Genomic DNA, 25,844 nt, shown 5'->3' with positions numbered 1-25,844 from the left:
AATTATTCAAGGCAACATCTGTTATTTGTGTAATCTGTTTCATCGATAGACGAATTAAGGTTTAGAGAAATAAAAGACACAAACGGGATGTCTGCGTGTTCTTGTTTTACTTCGTACCGTAGATAGATAGATGTACTTCCATTTCGTCTGCTTGTCCCTACGTCGCGCAGTCGTGCGCGCAGACATCGAAACTATGCCATCTTCTACCGTGTTCCAGCGCGCGATCATACTCTGTGATCCGCTTGCGTCTGCCTCAGTGTTCGTGTGGCACTGGCTTATACCGCTAGTCGGATGTTCTCGTGCACAGCGCGCAAAATCGTGTGCTGCGCGAAACGAGACAATCACAACAGCTCGCGCGCGACGCCGTCAGCGGAAGTGCGCCGCGCCGCAAAAAGGCGAGGGGGCGGGGGGTGGGATGAAAGCGGGGCCCGTGGCGTATGCGTCACGCGATCCTCGAGGTCCGGTATACGAGAGAACGCAGGGAAGGAACTTCGCTTGCGGAAGCTAGACGGGGCAAGTGGAGAGCGTCTCTTTTGGCAGGGGCGCTCGCCTCCTGAAATCATGGGTTCGCAGCACTAAAATGTTTATATTTCGGCTATTAATGAACCAATTTGAAAAATCCCTCCTGCTTAGCGCTCCTTAGAGGGCACGTAACAACTTCCAGCGTATAACCAAAATTTGCTATGGGGCCTGGTGAGGGGGTCCTTAAAGTCAAAATATTTTCATGCGATTCGTCACATGCAGCCATCCTTTTCAAGGAACCTCCAAGATTCTGCGACATTCTTCAGGAGCACAGCGAAAGAGAGAGAGAGAGAGAGATAAGAAAAAACAATGCGCTTCGTCGTGTATGCGCAAACGTGTCATATAAATGGTCGACTCGATAAATATAAGGGCAGCACCATTGGGACTAATGTGCGACGTGATTTTCGGTTCGCTTTCGTCCATCAAAACCGACGACAGATTCAGAGGTATTTGCGGTAATTCATCGCCCTATGTGTCGAGCGGCATTACTAACAGGTTAATAGCACATTGCTCCTTTTTCTCACGTACGGCGGGTCCTCCAACTAAAGTTTTCAAGTTTGAAAACTACATACCTTTGAAGCCACACACTGACATCAACTTGACAATGTAAGAACCAGCCCCAAGAAAGAAAAAGGCAACTGACTGCCGTTCCCTCCTTTAAGCGAGCTCCTCGCGGTGAAAACATCGTGACAACAATTCGTCCTCGGTACAAGGAGCCCGATCACCAGGCAAATTCCGATCGAAGATAGGCTGCACAAGAAATAATCGGGTTCTCTCTTTTCGTTTTCTTTTCATATTCTAGAAGAGCCAAGATAAAACTAAACTAAGGTCATCAAGGAGGCTTTCACTCCAGATGAGGAGGAGGGGGATAGATGGGGGGGGGTATATTTAACGAGGCTTCGATCCATCCGAACGGAATGACACAGAAATAGCTGTAGTGGCCGCGTACATCAGAAACAAAAGCCTCCTCTTCCTTCGAGCCCTTCACATACACCGCCACGGAGATAACGAGATCTGCCGAGGTTCCGGCAAGCATTACGTAAAAAGGACGAACCCGATGGAGGACGCAGCACCCGTAGCGATGAGCCATCGCCAGCGGCCCTGACGGAACAATGCGATCTCTCAGAGACTTGGTGTTTCAATGTAGTTAAGTACGCGGCAGCGAAAGACGGCTCGGGCTTGCGCGCGCGAACACACGTCCTACTGCAAAGTTGGACTGCAGTCGAGCGCGCATAACAGCTAGTGCTCCGTCCGCTTCCATTTTTATTGCGCCGGCCTCAAATTAGGTAGGAGAAAACCAAGCCTCCGCATAAGAGAAACAGCAACGCAACAAAGCACCCAAGCACAGAATGTCACCTCTGCGCGGAGGTACCCCCACCCCCTCCCCCAAGAAAGAAAGCGGAAGAAAAACCGGACCAGAAGCTGGCCTACATGAGCGCCCAGCGAGACATTATGGATGACGCCAAGAAGAGGGGACAAAAGGGACAAATCACCCATCCCCTCCCTCCTTCGCTAAAAGCAATTAGCCGCATAAAAAAAAGGGGGCGCCTTCCCCATCCTCTTGGGAATGTCGTTTGCTCTCTGCACTCCCGATAATGGCCTGCAGAACCACGCCGTTGCGAAAAACTATCGTCCCAGCTAGAAAGATGGTGGCCGAAGCCTGCTGGCCCGGAAGACACGGTACAGAATAAAGCAACACAGCAATCGCCAGCGACGCTATGCCTTTGGCGCAAAACCTCTGCGTGGGCTGAACACTTACGTGCGCTGCGCATGCCCTGCGCGCCGGCAACGAATTTACATTTTATATATATATATATATATATATATATATATATATATAATGTTTGCGAAGCGTTCGCTGCCAAACATCCAGGCTTCAACCACTGTCCAGTACGCTCAACATTTTCTTCCTATCCCGGCAGTTACTTTCTGGCAACTCCGACTATAGTGCATGGTGCAACCCAGAGCACTTGACGTCGATGTTACCAAAGGTAACAATGAGGCATATGATGAGCTAAATAATCATGACTGATCAAAAAACGCGAAGGTGACTGCAGTAGAAAACACTAATTAACCCTGAAATGTGCGCGGCAAGTTGTTGGCTGGACTAAGAGAACGTGTCAGTACGCTCCGTGAGCCAGTGACGACTTGCCGACGCATAAGCGCGAACAGCGCTTAATGCGGGTGATATGGCCAACTAGAATGTAGTTTCCCTTTCGCTAAATTCATTATGAATGAGTAGTACACGCAATTGAGGCAATCTTTTCACAACTCCAGGCATGGTTGTTTATTTTCTTATTAGCAGCCTTTAAACAGCACCTAAGCTGAAGACGCGGGCACTTGTTGGCTATATATAGCGTAAATCCTTGAACGGCACTTCCAAAATTTCTGAACGCGCCGCCACCTCCCTTCCCGCTTCCTCACCATCAGTGTGGACTAAAGTTGTACAATCAGTTTTACTTTTGCGTCCAGGCTTCGGTTATTAGTTCGAGATTTACTTATACAAGCTAGGCCGCAGACACCAAGGAAATTTTCACGGGCACCCGTATTTAACTCGAGCACACAATTCGGGATTGTAGTTTCAGTTTTCTGTAGCAGCTGTAGAAAGCCGGAGTAACGTTTCGAAGAAAATGCGTTCTTGTGTACAGACTTCATGGAAATGTAGACGGTAAAGGATATTTAACAACGGCCTTCCCTTGCTATCCCCCTCTATACTGCTCGGCCCGGAACGGCACATCAAGTTTTCAGGTCAGATTATCAGCAAGTCTGTGCCGAGAAAAATGCAGGTATATATTCCATAACAAAGGTGTGCCTTAGCGAGGCGCAATTACGAAACGTGTACGAGTAAGTACATGTGCAAATCCAATCGGCGACATGTGTGCTACGAATGCTGTCGTATAGGGTCCGTTGGCGACACGGCACGAGGTCAGCAGTGATGGGTCAACAAAGAACCCTAATGTCAGCTTCACTCAGAAAGACCAGAGCAAACAGCCACAAGTTAGGAAAAAAATATATTAAAACCAGCCCCACAATGTGGATCTCGAATGAACCTTATTAAGCACGTACTTGGCGTTGACCTCTCCTGAGTAGCAATCCAAAGATGCCCGACTCGCAAAACCTTGGCGGAAACAATGTGGCTGAGTTAAAGGAATGAGAAGGGCGAGAAATACGAGAAAGAAAACGGACAGGAATTCGCACCCCAAAACTACAAAACAGAAGCCAAAAGGAAGAGACAGATGCGCCACGGGCGATAATCGATCCATTATACGCACGCTTTCTGCTCCGACGCTGGCGCCGAGTTGGTGAACCTTCGTCGACTAACGCGGCTGCATCTTGGTTCCCGATGTCTCGGCACAACGTCGATGCCTCGGGCTTGCTTCTCACGGCCTGCGAATGAAGAAACGGAGAGAGATAATTAGCGCGCGTGATGCAAACAATATGTTAAACGCCGGCGGTGATCGAGTAGCATCTGCAAGAACATCTGCAACGATATCCTAGTGTGTTAACGAGAAGCTGCTTATAAGAGCTCGGGCATGACATTTACCAACGACGGAATAAGCCTCGTTGGGGAAAGAAACTCGTGAGGCGGGAGCCATTGAAATGTAAAAAAGCTTCGTGTAGAGAGTCGGTAAAACTTGTTAGAAGCGGCGCAATTACCCGTTATATAACGGGAACAGAAAATCACAGCACTGAAGTAATGAAATGCGTACAAAACAAACAACCACGATTGTCCATTCAATACTGACTTATTCTATCGTACGGACTTCGATATCCTCACGAGAGCGACATTTACGCTACGTCCAGAGCCGAAGAGCCCGCTCAGGACTAATCGCAGATTAAGAAGCGCTGTAAGCGGTGCACCGGGCGCTTAAGACCGAGGGAGGGGGGGAGAGGGGAGCACATAATTTGTGGGAATCTCTGGCATAAAACTACTTGCGACAACACCCGCCGAAATTATTCAAGATTCCTGTATACTAGCACGTCTATCGCACACCAGATATGCCTCGAGACGTTAGGTCCCGTCAAACGTCAGTTTTATACCTTTATCCAAGACCGCAAACGAGCGGCGACTGAAACTTTAAATGTGAAACGCAGGCAATGCAAGTGACCGGCAAGTTCGGTTCAGAGGCTGACTTATAAACGGAGCGTTTATAAGCAGCTGTTTGTCGCTGCTACAGTGTGCTCGTCGTCGTGCTCTGTGCTCGTGTTCGTACTCGTGAGCTGTATGCTTCGTCTTGCGTGCTCCATTTGGGAGCCACGCTAGACTGTGTAAATGTATCCCATGTTTAAAATGTAAATACTGTAAGTAAACCCTGTACGCCTAGTTCCTCCCAAGTTCCTCTCTACGACCTACAACCCCTTCAACTGGTGGCAGCGGCGAGATCGTCTGACAACTCCTACAATGCATACAATAAGGTTTCGTCGGTGCGGTTTATAGTCCGTCAGAATTGCGCTGTGTCAACAACCCGCAGGTACAGCACTCGACACAACGAGTCTCCTCCAAAACAAGGTGCTCGGTTCAGCCTGTTCTCCTGCGCGTACGCTAAGTCCTCGGCCTCGCGGAAAGTGTACACCCGTGCAATTCTTACAGGACAATTTCTCGCCCTCTAACACTCGTGGCCAGAAGAGCTCCTCGCGAAAGGCGAAGGGAGATTATCACATTATCGTGCTCCAAAATCGACAGAAGGGACTACAACTATAAACTCTGGCCGAAACTACAGCCTTCGTCACTCGGAAGTCAACACGGCCATGCAGCACCGTCGCTGCAAGTACTGTTTCACAACGAGGCACAGTGATTGTCAAAGGTCAGCGGGCCGTAAATTAGCCTAATTATTATTATTATTATTTATTACTTGCTTTAAAAACATATACATTTGACAGGAAAGGGAAAGCAAAGAGTAGGCTGGCATCTGCCTCCGGAAGGGGCACAACGCCTGCCTACTCTTCAGAAAGGACGGGAGAGAAACGTAGAAATGGAAGATAGGAAGGAGGGGAGGAAAGAGCAAGATGACAAATTTCAAATGAGAGAGAGAGAGAAAATGATAAATGAAAGGTAGGGAGGTTAACCAGGACTGAGCCCGGTTGGCTACCCTACACTGGGGAAAGGGGGACGGAAAGATTAAAAGAAGAGAAAGTCCACTGGAGATATCAGTCGGTCACTCAGTCCGGATCACAGACGCTGACTCAATCCGGTCGCTTTCAAATATCGCAGCAGCGCTTTTGTGGCCTTTTGTAGCTGTGATATGCGAGGCCATGATCCCAAGATCTTGTTCAAGGTGAACGGCCTTCCATCTAGTTGATTGAGAGCTGTGCAGAGGTCTTGCCTTTCATTTTCAAAAGATGGGCAGTAGCACAGTAGGTGTTCTATGGTTTCCTCGACACCGCAGACATTGCACTCGGTGCTATCAGCCATTCCAATCAGAAATGCACAAGCATTTGTGAATGCGATGCCCAAACGTAAGCGGCACAGCACTGTTTCCTCATTTCGCGGCAGACCTGGTAACAGCCGCAGTTAAATTTCAAATGAAGTAGAACACCAAGTATACAGGTCACACACAGTAGGGCCGGTAAACTGCAGGGGTCCCGCTACTACAGAATGTCGAAATAAAAGAAATAGTGTGAGCGTTTTCGGAACACCTGGACTATGGGGCGCGTAAAAGTGGACGAACTGCAAACGCGGGGCGAAAGCGCGACGCGATGGAATCCTGTGCATTCTGCAGTCATTATAAACACGTCCGGCCCGCTCTATACGACAGTGATCAAGTTCTGCGTAATGCGCACAAGCTCGCAAGGCGAAGGCTGAACATGCGCTTATTAAATGTTCCTCTGCGCGTGCTTCAGCTACCACTCGACGCTCGGCGGCCTAGGCCGGTGTGAGCTTTTAGGTGGCACAACGATTAAAACACCGATGGCGGCTAGCGTACTACGACCACCGCCTCGACACATGGCCACTATGTGCGTTAATGACCATTGAAGTGGCCCCGTCAACACGCAAGAAAAGCCCAAACATCGGCCGGGCCGCGTAGTATACTGAAAACCTAGCAGGCCTAAGCAACGGCAGTTGAACGCGATTGGCTGAAACAGCGACGCTCTGACGTCACACCGTGAGGATCATTGCCTTTTCGTGTCGCCAACGGTATGTTAGGTTGGTCAGGTTAGCGTAAAAGGCGTTAGGCGGCGCGGCGTACTCTCACAGCGGTTCGTAAGGGCGTCGAGCGTCGCCAGTGGCGTTTCAGCCAATCGCGTTCAACCGCGGCTGCTAAAGCGCTCTGCCCTCTAGATATTCAATATAGATCCCCATGAGCAGTTACGTTCCAGAGTTTCAAATAACGCATCGCATGTAGGTGCTGTTCGCAAATTCGGATACTTTTCGAATGCTTCATATCCTGAGATGCCCAGTAATCGAAACAAGCCACAGTGGCTTGTTTCGATAGGTTAGGTTACGTAAGTAGAACATGGCAAGTCATTTCTGCGGAAGCCCGCAAGGGGGAGGAAGGCTCACGAAAGGGAAAATCGTCATCCACCCTTGGTAGCTTCAGGCCGCAATCAGGCGGATGAAAAGTCACGTGACTAGAGCCCGCGTCGCCTATAGGGCGCCAGACTTTTCCTGCTAACATATATGTGGTCGACTTTCGCTCGGACGCGCCATTCGGGACATAATGGATTTGGTTAAAACTATTTATGCGCGCTGCTCATACGTTCACTTCGGAATAAATAAGACACAGCGGCTCAGCGTTATAGTGTACGTAACAGTGGCGCCGTATCTGTAGCGGCTATTCCATTTAGAGAAAAATATGTTTTTTGTCGTTGCGCCTCTGCTGCAGATGACGCGTATTTCCAGTTTACCCTTGACAGTATACACGCACAGCTGCCATCTGGCCTACAAAGCTGCATTGCTTTAGTTTATTTTGCTAATGCACGACCACGCATGCTACGTAAGTCCTCTCCGTCTGCGAGCAAACTGCTTTGTGTGCGTTCTTATAAGGCTGTGTGTAGTGTAGTATAATCGCAATAACCTGGTGACGTTATGAATACCAGGATAACATACCTCACTATTATTTTTTTTTAAATGTAATCGTTATTCAAAAACTATTCAAAATTCTACTCGCTTCCATGCAGCAGTATTAGATTCGCCTTCGGTTTCGAAAATGCCAGACGGTCCGACAAATACCAGGGGGGACCCGAAACTCCGGACTGGCTTCATGAAGTTCTTCGAAACTGCAACCGGCTGGGTGGAGGTAGGTGGACACTTCACAAGTCAGTAGCCAAGCCGACGCCACCGTAGAATAACATAAGGCGGGTTTGTGCTGACAGTTGTCCCATCTGTCGCCAAGCTACTCTTGCGAAATCGTGAAGTCTGTTCGTAAAGGGCAATGAATCTCTTCGAGATTGATTCTTCCTTAAAAAGAAAACAAGCACAGAAACATTTCAAAAGACGTTTATGGAGGAACTATTCTGATGTACAGAAGTTTTTAAGCGCTCTCAACCTTCACCCAGTCATACCTAAGAGGTTGTCTAAATGGTTTGACAAAAAAAAAACGGGAGTCGCCGCTACACAACTGACAAGATTTAGGAAGCTGATGGCATGAGTTGGAATTCTTGCGCGTAAAGTTTGAGGGTGGACTTGGGCATGGGAAACGTTGCCACGAAGCCCCCTGCGCCCCGCGTGCACACTGAGACTGATGTAAAGGCGAGAGAGAGAGAGAGAGAGAGAGAGAGAGAGAGAGAGAGAGAGAGAGAGAGAGAGAGCAGATGTTTGATTTTGTGCCAGGATTTGAAAAATCCCATCCAAACTTCGAAAGTGACCTAAACCTTCTTCCGAAAATCGCAGGTGGCAAAAGCTGGTGTTGCGGGTATGACTCCGAAATCGAAGAAAATTCGAGGCAACTGAGGACGCGCCTTCTTCGCCAAGAGAAACGTTGTTGGCGTTTCATTGTGGAATTGTGCAGCGGGAATTAATTCCACATGAGCAGAGTGTCAATCAGCATTTTTACTTAGAGGTATTGAGGCTATTGGGAGAGCATGTGCAAGGGAAACACGCAAAATTGTCGAATTCGGGTGACTGGTTTCTCCACCACGGCAGCGCCCGGGCTCGCAATGCTTTGTCTACGACTTGATAGCTTCTCAAAGGTTGGTCTCCGCTCCCCACACACTCCTTTCATCGTACCTAGCTCCCTGTAATTTTTATTATCTTTAAAGAAAAAATCTAATAAATGAATGAGATTCGCCATAGTGCACGAGGTGAAGACAACTTTGCAGGGGTCACTCAACAGCATTAAGAATGAGTTACGGAGTTGCTTCGAACAGTGGGAGAAAAGGTTGGACAAGTGTACCGATTCAGATGTAGATTATGTTGCGAGGAACAAGATTCTTTTTTTTTTCTACATTTTCTAATTATTTTTTTTTACTAAATGAAAAGTATTTTGTTTCTTTGGGGGCGAGGGGGGGTCTTTGTAACCGAATTTCAGCGAGTTATGTGCAAATAGGCTGCAGAACAATCGGCCGAGCAAGCGCTTCTGGGAAATGTGGGTGCGCCACAGAGACGGTCCTTCGCGCTTTTGGTTTCCTCCTGCTCCGTACGAGCACCTGCAAGCAGTAATAACCGAAAATTGGGCATAATAAACAATGTGCAGATTGAATACTTAACCCAGGAGCAGGTTTCACAGCTGCAGAGGCAACTGTCAGGTAGACTTGTTTAATGTTGCGTTTTCTACAAGTGAACATTATCTGACTTTTCAATTCGAGGTGGAAGGAGTCCGCTTCACAGTTTCTCGCACGATGCACTTTCTTTTTTTTAAACTTTTTTTAGACCTTAGATCAATTCATTTCGTTGTGTTTATTGTGCGGTGATGTAAAGCGCATAGTCTCATAAATGTCTAGCGTCACGTCTGAGAGCGAAATATGAAATTTTTTAATGGGATCCGCGATGTTGCGCAATTGTTCTGACGAAGCATATCGCTTACATGCGATAGTTGATTTAATCTTTGCATCATGACTGCGTATAGCGCGTACGTCCTTATATATGTAAGGAAAACACGCTATTAACTTTTTTATGTAGTGCAGGTGGTATGATAAAATTTCAAAGAGATTGCCACCGCGAAGCAGCGACCTACTTCACTTGTGACCAATGCGCTCAAATGAAAACGCGATTGCAAGCTACTACCTTGATTCGGTGGATCGCGGCAAACAGACGCAATAATGGGAGTGCCCGGGCAATAAATTCGACCGTAGCACAATGTTTGCTCAAAATTACGAGCAAATCCGTGAACAATCTGGCCGTTGGTAAAACCTTACAACGTATATGCGCTTCTCCTAGACTCCCATGGCAGCAGAAGAGTCAGCACCACCTTTTCTTTGAGGAAGCCACGGCCTGTTTACGTGCCGGATGTAGGCGATATGTTTACGGCGGTGCAGCTCTTCCCGAAATGGCAGTAGCTCGGTGATTACCGCACAGACTGGGTCATTTCTTTCCCATTCCTTGCCTAGAGATACAAACGCTGATGCTTGCGGGCATGTGTTCGGCAAGGTGTTACTATATCATGCTCACGTTGCGTACACGTGACTGCTAACAGGCATTTTCATTCGCGCAATGCTTCTCGTAATTCTTTAGATCGCCAGTACTAGCAGCCGTGTCATCCTATACGTGCGATCACGACGGGTACAGCACTGACCACACAGACCTCTGGAACTGCGCCATGAAGCCGCCGAAAACCACCCGCGCGGTTGTCTGTCGCGCCGCTTCCTCGGCGGTGGTCACGCGCACGTACTGATACATCACACTGGCATAACACGGCGCTTTGCAAGCCACCAACAGGCACTGAACTTGGACGCAACAAGTACGACCACGCACAATAGGGCTTTTTCACGACATGCGGCCCTGACAAACAGGACGGCCCCGCCATCGAGGCAACACGCTTTCGTCACCTTCAACGATCAGAGTCGCACGCTACGGCTATCTCATTCAAGCGTATACAGTGAAGCAAATAGTTGTCCCCATGTTTCACACCACGAATCCCTGGAAATCTTCAACGTACCTTTCACTTATTTCCCGCGAATCGAACAACCAGTGAAGAACTCGGACAAAGCTGTCTCCTTGCTCGTTTTCAAGAAAAAACCTCTCAAAGCTTCGAAAAGGGTCTCATCTCTTCACACAAGCAGAGCGAGTGCACGGTGACGGCAGCCACAAGCACGGAGCAGCTGGCAGCGCATTCCCGCGCACCGCGTGGGGCGGCGAGAGCACCGCCAGCTACGGAATTCACACGCCTTCTCTGTACGCGCAATCTGTTTGCGCCGAGGAGCGACCTTGACCCCCTGTGCGAAGACTCATTCAACCGCGGGCCCGCACAAACCGAGGGAAGTCGATTTCGAAAGGCAACTTCGCACTTACATGTGGAGAGGTGGGCCGGTCGAAAAATCCGACTGGTGGGTATCGAAATGAATCCGCGAGTCCCCCGGCGACGGGCGTATGACGGCGGCGGCTTCGGCGAGCAGGGCGCCGCGAGAAACGGGGTCCCGAGGAGGCACCGCGACTGACGACACATCGCGTCGGCCAGGCGGAGACGACGACGACGAGCGGAACAAAGGTCAACCGTGCGAAGAAAAAAAGAAAAAAACCGGGCCGACCGGCAGAAGACAACGCCAGTGGCGACAACCAGGCATGGAGAATAGGAGAGAAAAAAAGAGAAACGCGGGGGGGGGGGGGGGGGGGGCGAAAAAAAGAAAACGACGAAGGAGAAAATGAAAATAAAATAGGGTACCGGCGGCATGGAAGGCTCACCGCTCGGCGGCGGACGAAAGAGGTGGCGGACACCATGCTGCAGCGGAGGGAGAGAGAGAAACAAAAACAAAGAAAGGTAACACGATAAGAGGGAAACCAGAGCGCATATCCATCCCCTTGATAAAGCTCCGCAAGAGGAAAAAAATAAACGTGGGGGGGGGGGGGGGGGGGGGGGGGGGGCAGAAAAGAAATAAGGTCTCCATATATCCACACGAAGAATCAAGGTCACCCCTTTTCAGACATCCGCCGAAACAGTGCAAGGTAAAACGGACACACAATTTGCTATATTATACGCGCGGGACGTGCCTTGTGTTTTTTAACTCTTTTTTTTTTCCTAAGGTCGGCAGTATACACTACACATGGCGTAGGAAAGAGCGCTCCGACTGAACTGATACTGTTCAATTCGTGGTCACGCTAACGTTAGTCAAACGGGGGCACGAACGGAGCGCGTCTGGGTCAACCCCTGTGGCTACATTTCTACAAAGAGACATCTTCCAAAATCGTGGTCGAGTTATCGAGAATATCCCCATTCGCCGTCCTGGGAAGGAAGGAGCTGACGTTCTGATATTGTGCTGCAATTCGACCTTGCAGGCATGGAGATGTCTAAACGTTACACGAGCACAAGCTGTCTACGCGGCGCGCGCATACTGCACGGGGTGTCCCAGTTAACTTGGACCAAGATGTTAAAGAAACCAAGAGCTATAGAGAAATCGTACCGACCGCATAGTAGCGGCAGTCGTGTGTACTTACAGCCAGCATTTATTTTTTCATCATGAAGTATTAATTAATTGCTTTTAATTAGTGAACTTATTTATTGCTTTAATCGCGAACACGTCAATTACAAAGTTGTAGGGCACCTTAAATAACCTCCGAATCAAGCATTTATTTCATGCTGAAGTGTGCCTGGTTGTTCTTCCGTAGAAGAAACAAAAGTCCGCGAAATATGAAATAGATGCGAGCTCGCGCGCCGCTACTGCAGCGCCTCCAAGCAACCTTTGAAAAATATACGGCCGCATTCGTTTATCGCCGCATCGCACAAGGCTCCGTCATGTAGGATGGCTCAAGAGGTCTCGCGACCTGACTAGCGTGGTGCGATAAGCGTCAGCATCTGCGGACACAAGAATGTTGTGCTCGATCATGAGGCACTCGGGATAGATTTAACCATCACGTATCGTGAAACAAAGCGACAAAAGAAATTCAACCAATGATAAAAAAAGCAGTGCGCAAAAGAGCGCAAGAGAAAATAAAAAAACGCCGCTCTCGAAAGAAAAGAGCTGCTCAGGAGTTTATTTCAATGAAAAATAAAACAAAAGCACGCAAGGCGTCTCAGCCGCCCACAAAGAAACATCCAAAGGTGCAACTGGTTTAGCCATTTATCCTTTGTCTCTTGAACTACGGAAAAGAGGCAAAACAAAGAACTTTTTTACTCATTTCTATCGTCGTCGCAGGCTTTTTTTATATAAGGATAGGGTGACATCATAAAGGTGCGTTAAACAGTCACGTTACTCACCAGTTTTGTGCGGTTATTTTCCACTGCCACATGTAACACGTACTCAAACAGGTCACCGTCTGAAGCCAATTCAGTACTTGCTTCTTTCCAATACTTGTGCTGTTGCAGCTTTGACAACGACGTTGGAATCTCGTGGCAGACTCTGCTTATTTTTGCCTTTAGGGTATCCGGTGTGGTAGTTTCGCTGCTACACGCGATCTTTCACGCAGCCCCACAAGTGCAGCGCTGTCATGTCCGGCGACCTTGTAGGCCAGGGTACAGATCTGTGCCGGTCAATCCACTGTCCAGGAAAAAGCTCGAAGCATGCTCGAGACTGACTACTACTATGCGCAGGAGCACCATCACGTTGAAACCTGATGTTCCGAAGGTGCGCAAGTTAAACGTTGCAAAAGACGTCGTTCACGAGGCCCTCGAGGATGTCGTTGACGTAGCGTTGCGTCGTTTGTGTGTTGTCAAAAAAGATGGATCCGATGATGTTGCCATCAAAAATACCGCACCACATATTAAACGACCACTGGCATTGGTGTCGTGCTTGTGCCAGCCAGTAGGGATTCCTATCAATCCAGTAGTGCGCGTTGTGAAGATTAAATTGCGAGTTTCTGGAGAAATTAGCCTCATTCGTCCAAAGCACGCGAGTGAGTAAGTCCGGTTCTTCTTCACATTTCATGAAAATCCAATTGGCAAAGTCAAGTCAGTTTTCAAAATCTCAATCTTCAAGTTTTTTGATGAAGATGTACATGGTACGTGTGCATATGACCTTTCTTTAAAATCATCCACACTGACGACCTTGAGGTTCCGGCGTCTGCACTGGCGTCGCGCATACTACCGGGAGGATTCGCCGCAAAGAATGCCAAAACATCCGTTTCCGCTTCTTTAACTACCGTCGCAGTCCTGTGTCGCTTTTCTTGTGAAGCTAACCGTCTCGCAAAGGACTTCGTATGTTCTAAGTATTGTTGACGGACTAGGGCGTCCTCCACAATGCCACATCCGGAATAGCTTGGCTGCCTTCCTCTTGTCGCCGTGTGCCGCCCCAAGAGCCAGGATCATTTTATGATCATTCGTGAAGGACATGACTCTTCTTGAAGAGCAGGTCACTGGCGCGGTACCATTGCGATCTCTCGTTATTACCTATGCACTGACACGTCAAGCACAAATAATTTACGTAATCGACTACAGCACTTGCTGGCCTTAAAGATCTGCCAAAACGCATTCGATGGACATAGCCTGGGCAATGTTTGTTGCTATTGCTAAAGGGAACAAAAGGAACCTCCGTTCCGGGCGCGCCTATCTACAGAACGAGTGCGCAAAATTACAGCCCCAAGTGCGCCGTCACGGTTTCCCGGCTTTCAAATCCCCCTCCCCCCTACGGCTCCGCTACGCTTATCAGTCACTCTTACGCTCTTACACTCTAAAAACAGTTGCACCCTTTGGGGTGTATATTTGTCCCACAACGATAATCGTCATCTGTCTTACCCGCGTTTCCTTTCTTTAACGCTGAGAGCCCGGTACTTCCCAGTCACGAACGGCATGCACGTTATTAGTGTGACGCAGCATTCTCGACAGGAAAGTAGCGAGCGCAGAGTTTTCAAGAAAGGAAACGCAAGCAAGGCAGATGACGATTATTGTTGTGGGACAAATATACACCCCAAAGGGTGCAAACTGTTTTTAGAGTGTAGGCAAAGTTACACCCTTTGGGGTGTATCTCTACCACACAATAATCGTCATCTGCCTTGCTTGCGTTCCCTTTCTTGATAACGCCACGCCCGCTACTTTCCTGTCGGGAACGCTATGTCATGCTGATAACGCGCATGCCGTTCGTTACTGGAAAGTACCGGGCTCGCAGCGTTAAAGAAAGGAAATGCGGACAAGAGAGATGACATTTATTGTTGTTTGGCAAGACAACCCAAAGGGTGTAATTTTGTTTTAGAGTGATGTGTTAGCGGCGTGTTCTCAGGTTGCCGCGACCATCACATAGCGTGGAGCCCTGTATCGACCTGCCGCCGCTAGTAAAGCCGTGTATCCGTGGCTATTCGTTCGGGAGCGCTCGAGTAGCGGCGCGCGAGCGCGTATCTATTTCGTATTTTGGATGTATCGCGCTTTTTTTTTTTTTTCGGGAAAACCAACGAGACAAAGCTGAGCACGAAAGAAATGCTTGATTCGGAGGTTATTTGAGTCGCCCTACAACTTTGTAATCGATATGTTTGCGATTCAAGCAATAATTAAAAAGTTCATTAATTAAAAGCAATTAATACTTCGTGATGGAAAGAATACTGGCTGTAAGTACACACGACTACGCCTACTATGAAGGTCTTGGTTTTTACAAACAAAAAATCTTGGTCCAAGTTAACTGGGACACCCGCTATACACGCAGCACAGTAGTTTTATACTGGCCGCTTTTTCTCTTACGTTCTTTATTAAAGACTTTCCAGCTTTCAACTGGCTAGCGCCGACAGCGCAATTTCGTCTCTTCAAACCGGGTATGCTGGAAGAGGCGGACACTGCTTGCCTGACCAATCACACGATAACTGTTTCAGCAATTGTTTTTATGTATACTATACCGCCAGAAGATAACACCTTCTTGACGATTAGAATGACAAACGGTCGCCCTGGTTGCCGTGCATCAGCGTTAAATAGAACCGCTGCTGGCAAAATTCGATACTGATACATTTTAAGTGCAAGACCAAGAAAAACACGACTAATATTCGACGCACGCTTCCACGGCGAGAATGCGTCACGCAAATATGAACTACCTATAGGACCACAATGAACGCAATGAAGCTCCCATCCACCTCTGTTCAACTTGAACACTGACGCTGACAGCTCAGCTGAAACCTTCGCTGAAAGAAAAAAATGTTGCCGGTACCCAGGATGAAAGAGTTAAGAGATGGGAGCTGTGAGAACTCCTCCGGCTCATACCTTGACTCGCGTGGTTCGCGGACGAACGCGGTTTTGCCCGAGGCTTCTCGTCATCGACTGCTCTCACGATGCCCCAAGATACCCGGCTAACGCAACACCAGCGCCCGCGGTGTTGTTCTCCGAGGTACTCGAAGCATAACTCTCGTGCCGCGGATGCTAAAGCCGCCGTGCACCTGAAGTAAAAAGGAAGTGGGATCGTGAGAGCCGCTGGCTCACACAGGATACAGCGCTGCTTCTTCACGGGACCTCGGGTCCAATACAGACGCTCATTCGTCACCGACGTTGTCACCTGTCAGCGCACGCAAGGAGCGAGGGGAAGTTCGCGCTGCCTTTTGACGCGGCTCACCTTGAAGATGGGGAAGAAGCGCGACAATAAAAACACTCGAGCGCGTTTTCCATCATTGCAGGTTTCCACTGGAGGCACGCTGAATAACTTGCAGCGGCAAATTGGATGGGCAACATTCAACAGCTCCGCAGGTGACGAAAATTATGCTTCCCCATCGAGACATATGGCGACGAGCAACGTCTCGTTAGCTCTGTTCCCGCACAACGACCCAGTTCCTTTTCAAGCTTGGTCCCACTTGCGCGCGAAACCACGCACTGTCTGGTGGAGAAATCTCGCGCGTCGCGCTGTGTACCCGCGAACAAAGCGAAGCTAGCCGCCAAGAGACGCGGTACCGAGGTCCCCGACATCGCGCGCCGTGAACAGCGCTACAAGTGGAGCCAGAAAGGAGCGGCGCTTCAAGCCCCGAAACAGCCGGCGCGGGACGTTCCCCAGTGGAGGCTGCAATTCGGCTATCATATCCATTTAGCTGAGCTCAACTGTGCTTCTCCGCTATATAAATTCAGCGCCGCGCCCTTCGCGTTTTGACGGGCTGCAAGACGAGTCGCGCATTCAGCATTTCTAACTAATGAAGAGACTGAATCAAAAAGACGCAAGAGCGCATGAGCGAAGCCGTGCGTTTCATCAATGGCCGGCAAATAGACCTGTACACAAGATGGCGAAGACTGTAAACGAAAGTTTACACATCACCACACCGTGTATGAGGGACGAAGCGCATCTCTTTAAAGGACCCCTCACCAGGCCCCATAGCAAATTTTGGTTATACGCTGGAAGTTGTTACGTGTCCTCTAGGGAGCATTCTGCCGCAAAACATTTTCGAATCAGCTCATTAATAGCCGACATAGAAATATTTCAGTGCCGCGAACCCATGATTTCAGGAGGCGAGCTCCACTGCCAAGCGAGACACTCTCCACTTGACCCGTCTAGCCTCCGCAAGCGAAATTCCTTCCCTGCGTTCTCCCATAACGGACCTCGAAGATCCAGGGACGCATACGTCACGGGCCCCGCCTTCATTTTTTTTTTCTCCTCGCTTTTTTTTTTTTTTGCAGCGCGGCGCACTTCCTCTGACGGCGTCGCGCGCGAGCTGTTGCGATTGTCTCGTTTCGCGCAGCACACGATTTAGCGCGCCGTGCACGAGGCCACCTGACTATCAGTATGAGTCAGTGCGACACGAATACTGAGCCAGACAAAAGCGGATCACAGAGCATGATCCCGCGCTGGAACACGGTAGAAAAATGACAGTTTCGGTGTCCGCGCGCGCGACTGCACGACGTGGGATCAAGCAGACGAAATGGAAGTACATCTCTCTCTCTACGGTACGAATTAAAACAAGAACACGCAGACATCTCGTTTGTGTCTTTTATTTCTCTAAACCTTAATTCGTCTATTTAAGCAACATGTTACACAATCAACAGATGTTGCCTTGAATAATTCTCGAAGTCACGTGTCACCACGAGCGACGTCACAGTGCAAACAATGTGCATAGGCGCACTATGCACGTGTATGTCATCCTCCGGCTCGCAGCGCGGTGGCGGCGAAAAGAAAGGAAAACGACGCTCGGTTTGAAATTTGAGGTCTTACCGCGACAGCTAGCGATGTAATACTCTGCAGACGCGATCGTTATAGCGCAATGTATGCTCTGATCTTGTCAGCTCAAAATGGCCAGACCTGGTGAGGAGCCCTTTAAGCTAATCCGTTCACAACTGAGAGGATTGAAGAAAGACGCAAGATTGCCACTAAACGAGAAGAGCTGGAACCCAGGAGCAAAATTTTTTATTAGTGACGATTGTGCCGTCAAGAGACAATGGAGCGAGGGAAAGCTTAGTACAAATAACTTTCATTCTTAATTGAAATATGCAAGTGATGAAAACGGAAATCAAAGTGAAAAGATATTGGTATTTGCAGGAATAACCTATTTTTTCCCCAAATTTCTGGCTCAGCTGGAAAGCGCCTCGCGTTATATTCGTGTTCGTGACACGGATATGCCTCGGGATTATTCCCCCCCCCCTTCCCCCCTTTATTTGCTCGAACGCTTCAAACTGCAGTGAGCTAAACAGCGCAATCCATGAAGGCTTTGGAAGGCTGCTTTGCCGTGTTCGTGTTGCGAGCATTTTTGAAGTGCTGGCTGTCCAATAACTTTGGTGGGTGTCACGGAGGACGACGGCGTTCTCACCGACAACGACAAAGACACTCGCCCTGTCACTTTATTTTGCGACGGCAGTTCCCAGGAACAATACATAAAACCATGCGGGCATCCGCTTTTGTGCACCGTTTCCTGTTGCTGTGCGGTAAAAAGTGGCCATTTTCGTCATATTCGTTTATCGCATTATTTACATGCAAATATCGTAACTTGTCACAGGTGGACGCCGAACCCACATCCTCCAGCGCGCACATCGCGCGAGTTCTCAGTGTCGCTGCGATGGAGCACAGCAAGAAACCGAGGGAAAATAACCGGCGGACATATTCAAAAGAAACAATGTGTAATGAAGGCAAGCAACTTCTGTCATGGGCTGCAGCGTACGCACTAATACAGCCAGGCAAGCTGGTTCTTTATTAAAAGTTGGGAGGAAAAGGAACTTAAAAGTATTACCTTTTTGTAATTTCATTATTTCCGTGGTTCAGTTATTGGTCCCTGTAATCAATTACATTCTTCAACGAAGTAATTGTAATCGGTTACCTTTTTTTTTAGTAACGTGTAAATCTCGAGCCACTTTTATTTCTCTTTTATTATTTCTACATTTCAACTAAACCCACAATTAATTTGTTCTGCACCTTCCTCTGCTGGCTACATGTGGTTGCAAGTACGATTGTCATCAGTGCCAGGCTCAAACAGTCAGGGCACACAGCTTTGGAAGCTTTTGCGGCTACTCACCGGCTAGAATGAGTAAATCGCAATATATGGCGTAATGTAATTAATTAGTAAGTTACCTAGTGATTTAATAATCAGTTGAATCTGCGTTTCGATTTCTCGTGCGAGTAACGCCCGCCTCTCTGAATAATCCAGCTCAAGGACTCGAATTATGTTATCTGCAACCGGCGACTTTTAAAACTTCCGCAAAGCTCAAAAACGATCACCCATGACCCGGCAACGTTTTCCGGTCCCCACTCGGCACAGCCCGGCGCGGAGATCACAGTGGCCTGGCGGGCGCGACCTACTGCCACAAAAGCAGCGTCGCTTATCTCAACTTCCTCAAGGTTGCGCACCCTTGCCACGCACGCCGCTGCCGGCGTGCGTGCCCAAGGGTTCCGATATTTACGCGCCACAGAATCTTATTTTGTTCGGATGTTGCAAAGAGCGAGCGATATTGACTAGAACTAGAGATGGCAACATGATTATTGAGCGCGCGCTGCTATACACGGTAGAGACAGAAGGTGAAACATACGGGGCTGTCACTACTGCACCAGTGAACACCGGAGCACAAGCTTGCTGCACCACACGCACGCAGACTTGACGATCTGGCGTGTTGCTGGTGCGTTTCTGATCGTTGTGACGCTGCCATACTCTGGAAGACTTGCTAGGTTGAAGCCTTTCGCTACCGCGCCGATAAACGACTCACTACACACTCGAGCAGGCTGTGCCATAAACCATGACGTCACTGTGAAAGCGGCTGCTTTGATATTGCAGAGGCGTTATTCGCTATTCAATTCGACATTACACTCTAGTGACCCTTTAATGCGCTGTCACCCGCGCCCCACCCCTATTGCAGTTAACTCAAGCACTGCACGAGACGATGCCCGTCTTGCTAATAATATTGCCACGACGTGAAAGGCACAGTCTTTCCGCCCCACGCATTGAGGGTGTGGGCAAGAAACAGAGAGAATCCGCTTCACTAGGTGGTGAGAAGGAAGCGCCATATAAGTAAATAAGTAAATAAACAAATAAATTAATCAACTAAAATTATCTCAAATTCTTTTTCCGCCTTTAAGAACGGAACTACCGGCCCGATTGCCACATCACGTTAAAAAGTGAGCACATCTCGCGGTGGTATGGACAACTGAATGAGCAGAGGGTAGCAATATCGGCCGAGCGCTTTTTTTTTTTTTTACCCAACAGAATGCAATATGCTTTAATTTCCTCTGCAGTGTAAGTGGTCCACCGTATGATCCGTTTAAGGGACCGGTAGTAGGCAATCTCTCTCTGCTGAGAGCTTGCACTTCAAGACTGCATTCTGAGTAATTGGCAAAGCTAGACACAGCGTAAATATATTCCTTTATAGTATTTTGGCTTGCTCATATAGAGTTGTTTGGGTGCCTGGGCTTGAGAGTGAAGGGATCGTATGTGGAGTAGTCTCCCCTTTAGCAGGTACGTTCTTAAAACATCGGGAACAGTTCCGACGCTCTTTGTGTACGGCCGAAGTTAATTGAAGATATGTACTTGTACCAAGACGATTTATCCGACTTTTCTGCGGACTTCTCGCGCTTTAGCTCAGGCTCGTTCGAAGTTTCAAAGTTTGGTAGATACGCAGGATAACGCAAGCTTAATCTCCGGGGTCTTTTCCCTCCTCCAAGCGTTCACTTGCTCACCAAGGAGTAACAATATTTGCACAGATACCAACTGTGTCATTTAATTTCATCTACACTTAGTTGTGCCAGGCAATTTCGGTAAATAGCAGCCGCTCTGCCAGTTGCAGTTTTCAACGGCTGGGTTTACAAGCTTTTGTAGGTAGACGTAAGGCAAGATGCTCATGCCGCGTCAGGGCTAGCCATGATTTCGGTAAAAACAACAAAAAACTCAAATTGGGCAGCCAAACTTAGATGAGCGCGGTGACAGATATGTTACTACGGCTCAGCTTAAAAGGCGAAATATTTTTTTGACGATGTAGAAACTACCGCTTGCACTGTTTGATCAAGTCTTCTAAACGTGACCTCCGTAAGTGAAGATACGGTGAGAGTTTTAAACGATAGAAACAGTGATCGCAACGGCTTCAAGGAAGAGGGTGGATACAATTTAACTCCGGGGTAGCAGAGCCGCTTTGAAGAATAATGGCCGCACCACCTTACAGCCGGCTAGAATGCGTGCGGTCCCGACGATGACAGGTGTAACATCTAAAAAACTGGCCGTCTCCCCATCCCCATTTTCTTTCTTTTCCAGAAGGGTGGAGGGGTTGGCGCTGGACTGGTTGATCGAAGATATACGGCTACTGGCGAAAAAGTTACAAAGCGAAAGAGACCAAACTTTATTTCAATAAATTCCAGCAGGACCCACCCTACGATGAATGTCGACGTTAATGCGATTAGCGTTGAAGCAATGTAGCGACCCACCGCATCGCCAACGCCCAAACGTGTCACGCATGAGCCGCGTACGCGAGTTGGGCTCCACTATCGCTTTTCTCTGGAAAGACTTGAGCCCTCTAGCGGCGCCAGCACGAACTCCGCAAGCGGCGAGTGTCGTAATATACAGGGTGGCCAAAATTAAGTTTTACGGTTTTCTTAAAATTAGGCGCTGGGAGGTGCGCAAAGTTATCCTATGCGAATAAGTTATGAGGGCAGGGACCACAAAGTGAGATGACCGTTATCGCTGACAGCCAGCCTAAAGAAAAAAAAAAAAAACTAAAATTGAATAATTAATTTTTAGTGACTGCAGTAAGCGGGTATGTTTGTACTGAAAAGTTAGAAGCAGTCGCGTTTCTACACAGTTCCACTTGGCACAATTCTTCTAGCATGCTCGTGTTCCGAGATATACGGCTACAAAATTTTAATTTCTCTTCGCAAGATTACGCATGCATGACAGTGAAGATCGGCACAAAGCTCCTCCCTGATGTGACGCGGCTGTTGCGTGCGGTGTTTAGTCTGACAACGGGGTGGAGGCACAGGCAAAATTAACTGTGGGACGCTGTAAGGATTGGGAGGTCAGTCCCACGGTTCGTAACCAGTTGTCAAGATTGGATTTGGGCATGAATTAGATGGTAGCTGGCCCATGCCGTCATCCAACTTATCCACGCTGAGGACGTTGTTGAAGGGAAGGACTGCTTCTCATCGAGAACGAGGAATATGGGTTTACTTACAGTATCTACATAAGGACGTTGCAGTTCATCAGTCTAGCATGCGAGAGAAAGTACCCTGAGCAGCCGCACAACAGCGGTTTATAAACACTCGGCCCTCCCTCGATCCCTAGGTGGGGAAACGTTCGATCAGTAGACGTAGAAGAGCGACCTCTGTGCGGGAGGACTTACACACACACACTTCCGCACAGGTTCACGGTCCCCAACCGAGGTCAGACGGTCTTCGCAGAACTCGGGACGAACGTCAGGAACCGTGCGTGGGAAGGGGCCGCCAACTACGTTCCCTCGGACACTCCCTTGCTCACAGCAGACCGGGTCGGCGGTGGCGTGATCCGTCACAAAGCCTGCATGAATGCTTTGTTTAGCGCAAAACGACAGAGACAAGAAAGACGACAGTCGTTTGTCTCTCTCTGTCGTTTTGCGCTAAACAAAGTATTCATGGATTCGCACCAACTAGCCCACCAACGCATTGTGCTGAAAGCCTGCATGGTTTGTCGAACTCATCTCGGCAATCCCGCGACGCAGAGTGGCGGACGTGGCGCATTGTCCCCCGCACAGAGTAAACTAAGTGACACCGTTTGGCTAAAAGATGACGGTGGCTTTCCAGGAAAAGTTGACGCCGCTGTCGCAACTGGCTGGCAAAACTTGCACCTCAGCCGGCCGTTCTCAGCCGCACCTCAGCCGGTGACGGATAATTACACTTGTCAAGAGGCTTGTGTGGCGACGTCCAGGGAGCTCCAGAGCATATTGTGCACATTCCACGTCGTGCAAAGGCCCAAGCGAGTTTCTCTCGTGGCCTTACCTCTCTGACGGCGCTCTTGTCATGTATACACACGCGCTGAACCGCCTCGCGGTGTGCCAGACAGCAGCCACAACAGCAGCACCACCAGCAGTGGGAAAGTCCAAGGAAGAACCAAAGAAAGCTGCGCTTTAAAACCGCGTTGTGACTCACTAGTGCTGACATGACTTCTTGCACGGGAACGAGGTATTCTACCGAATATATATATATATATACACACACACACGTGGTACCTTCAGACGAATGGCAACGCCTCATTAGCGATACGGCTGTACGCAGCTCGCCGCCAACACCATCCACTTCCAACCAAGCCAACCTTCAAAAAACATGTTTCGGTGCTTTCGCACAACAGGCCCAATCCACCATCAAAGACCGACCAAGAAGGTAATTGTCGATGAAGGCTTCGAAATAGACGTTCTCCCGTACGTAACGTTGATGCCAGGAATCACGATCCGACAGATTGCCGATGAGTGCGGACACAGCTTCGGAACAGTCGTAAATCTGCTAAGGAAGCATGGGTTACATCCGTATGAAACATCGGGCTGGTACCCTAAAGTACCCACGTTTGAACCCCCCACATTTTTTAATAGCTTGGAAGCGTCAACCCAGCGAGAACCCAACCAACAACCGACCCCTGAGCGAAACCACAGAACAGTGAGCCGCTTCGCTTCAAAAAAATAGCGGAGAAATAAAAATCACATAAATCAAGCATGTTTCACGTACTGGTTGGTCAGAGAGCGCGAAATATCTGAAACACGTGAGCGTCTAATCGCAGCGCACATTACCAGAACATCCGTACACTCACTAAATAAAGTACTGCACACAATACAAAACACTGCAAATACAATATATAAGTCAGTGACAATACTTAACTAAAACACTGATTCGCCATCCCGGGCCTGCGAGAGTGGATGTCCAGCGGAGCTGTTGAAAACTACCACTGCAACTGCTGTGGGGGGTATGCAATGCGTTACTGCTCAATTACTCCTCCGGCGCATTATTCAGCAACAGGAGAATGCGGACGTGGGGACTTTGCCTGTGCTGGAATTCCACGACAATACGACCAGCATCAGCACGCCGCCCCTGGTCGTATTGCCGCTCCTTTTCCCTTGGCCGCTCGCCGTTGTTAAGAACGGCCCAGCTGAGGTGCAAGTGTTGCCAGCCAGTTGCGACAACGGGCGTCAACGCTTCCTGGAGCGCCACCGCAAACCTCTAGCCACGGCGTCACTAAGTCGCCATTGTGACTGAATGCGTTCGGCGGGCCAACTATTGTTAACGAACCCACCAACGCTGCCCTGTTCTGCTATGAGTGGGGGAGGTGCCGCGGGAACGTCGACGAAGGCCCCTTCCCACGCGCCGACCAAGACGCAGGACAATGGCTACCCGGGCACACTACTAGGGTCAGCTCCGAGTTCTACGAAGCCCCTCTGACGTCGGCGCCGGACCGTGCACCTGTGTGTGTGTGTGCGTGTGTGCGTGCGTGCGTGCGTGTGCGTGTGTGTGTGTGTGTGTAAGCCGTCCCGGGGAGAGGCGGCGTGTTTACAATGACTGGACGAACGTTTCCGTCCTCTTGGAATCAAGGGGCGACCGAGTGCTTATAAGCCGCTGTTGTGCGGATGCTCGACACACTTTTCTTAAGCAGTCGTGTTAGACTGACGTCCTTTCTCTCGTAGTCATGCTAGACTGATGAACTGCATGTAAATACTGTAAATAAACCCGTATTCCTCGTTCTCGATGAGAAGCGGTCCTTCCCTTCATTAACGTCCTCAGCGTGGATAAGTTGGACGACGGCATGGGCCACCTACCTTCGAATTCATGCCGGACTCCAATCTTCACAACGGGTTACGAGCGATGGGATTGAGCCCCCAATCATAACACCGTATTCACGCTGCTCCTCGGGAGTCCTAACTATGCGTTGTCTACACAGAGCGATGCTGCAACAACAATAAAATCAATTGTTAGTTTGGTTCTTTTTATACAGGGTGTCCCCACTACCACGCAACAAGACTTAAATATATGCGAATGCCACGTAGCTGGAGAGAGCCAAGGTAATGTTGTTTGCCCTCGCTTGGAGTATCTTCTTCTTGATTCCGTCTAATTACATAATTAGTCATAATCAACTTCTCAAATATTACAAGTAGATGAAAAGTAAAAGAGAAAATTGTAGAGCAACATGAAAAACGCCCGATACAGCTTTCTGTTGCTCAATACGTCTTGCATAAAAGTTTTTGCGAGCGTGAAAGAAGCCCGCGAATACACGAAAAGGGCCTCGGGTGGCCAGTGCATTCGCGGGCTTCTTTCACGCTAGGAAAAACACTCTAAGTGTCCATGTGTAATTAAAATATTTGTTGCTTTACAACACGCGGGTGATGGCAATGGCACCGTTTCTCGATTTCTAACAACGCGGTCAAATGATAGTCACGTGCCAGTTAGAGACCATAAACATTAGATAACAACCCAAAAGAAGAAACGAAACACGTTTTCTCGAAGTAGACCTGTTGCTAGCGTTATATCAAGATACAAGATTGTCTCGTATGTATGTATGTTAAGAGGCATTTAACCTTTCATCTGAGAATAAACTTGAGAGGGTAAGATTCGGAGTCGGGCTTGTAGGACGATCGGAGGAACTTGCGGCGACAGGACTAGGCGAGCAGGGTTTATTTCCGTTATTTACAGTTAAAACAAGACATACATCGACAGTCTAGCGTGGCTCCCAAATGGAGCCCGCAAGACGAATCATACAGCAAACGAGCACACAGCTCACGAGTACATTGACGAGCACGACAACGAGCACACTCTAGCAGCCGACAATCCCTGCTTATAAGCACTCCGTTCGACGTCATCGCAGACTACACGCCTTTTTGGAGGAGGAGGGCTCACACACGTGCCGCACAGGTTTCAGTGCTCTCTCGAGGGCCGACGACCTTTGCAGCGCAGTCGTGGTATCCATTGTCCTGCGTCCCCGTAGTCAGCTG

General features: G+C 48.9%; 1 protein-coding gene across 6 annotated transcripts in view; it reads right to left on the bottom strand.

Moving 5' to 3' along the window:
* Positions 1–25,844, bottom strand: part of MYPT-75D (Myosin phosphatase targeting subunit 75D) — a 393,464-nt gene that overhangs the window by 186,857 nt on the left and 180,763 nt on the right. For all 6 annotated transcript variants that reach the window (XM_055062146.2, XM_050192350.3, XM_050192349.3 and 3 more), the window contains one exon: positions 3,795–3,909. The gene's annotated coding sequence lies outside the window, so the exon portion shown is untranslated. The remainder of the gene's footprint in view (positions 1–3,794; positions 3,910–25,844) is intronic.

The sequence above is a fragment of the Dermacentor andersoni genome, chromosome 1 (genome assembly GCF_023375885.2).
Source record: "Dermacentor andersoni chromosome 1, qqDerAnde1_hic_scaffold, whole genome shotgun sequence".
In the NCBI taxonomy this organism is placed as follows: Eukaryota; Metazoa; Arthropoda; class Arachnida; order Ixodida; family Ixodidae; genus Dermacentor; species Dermacentor andersoni.
This window is presented reverse-complemented; position numbering and strand designations above follow the sequence as displayed.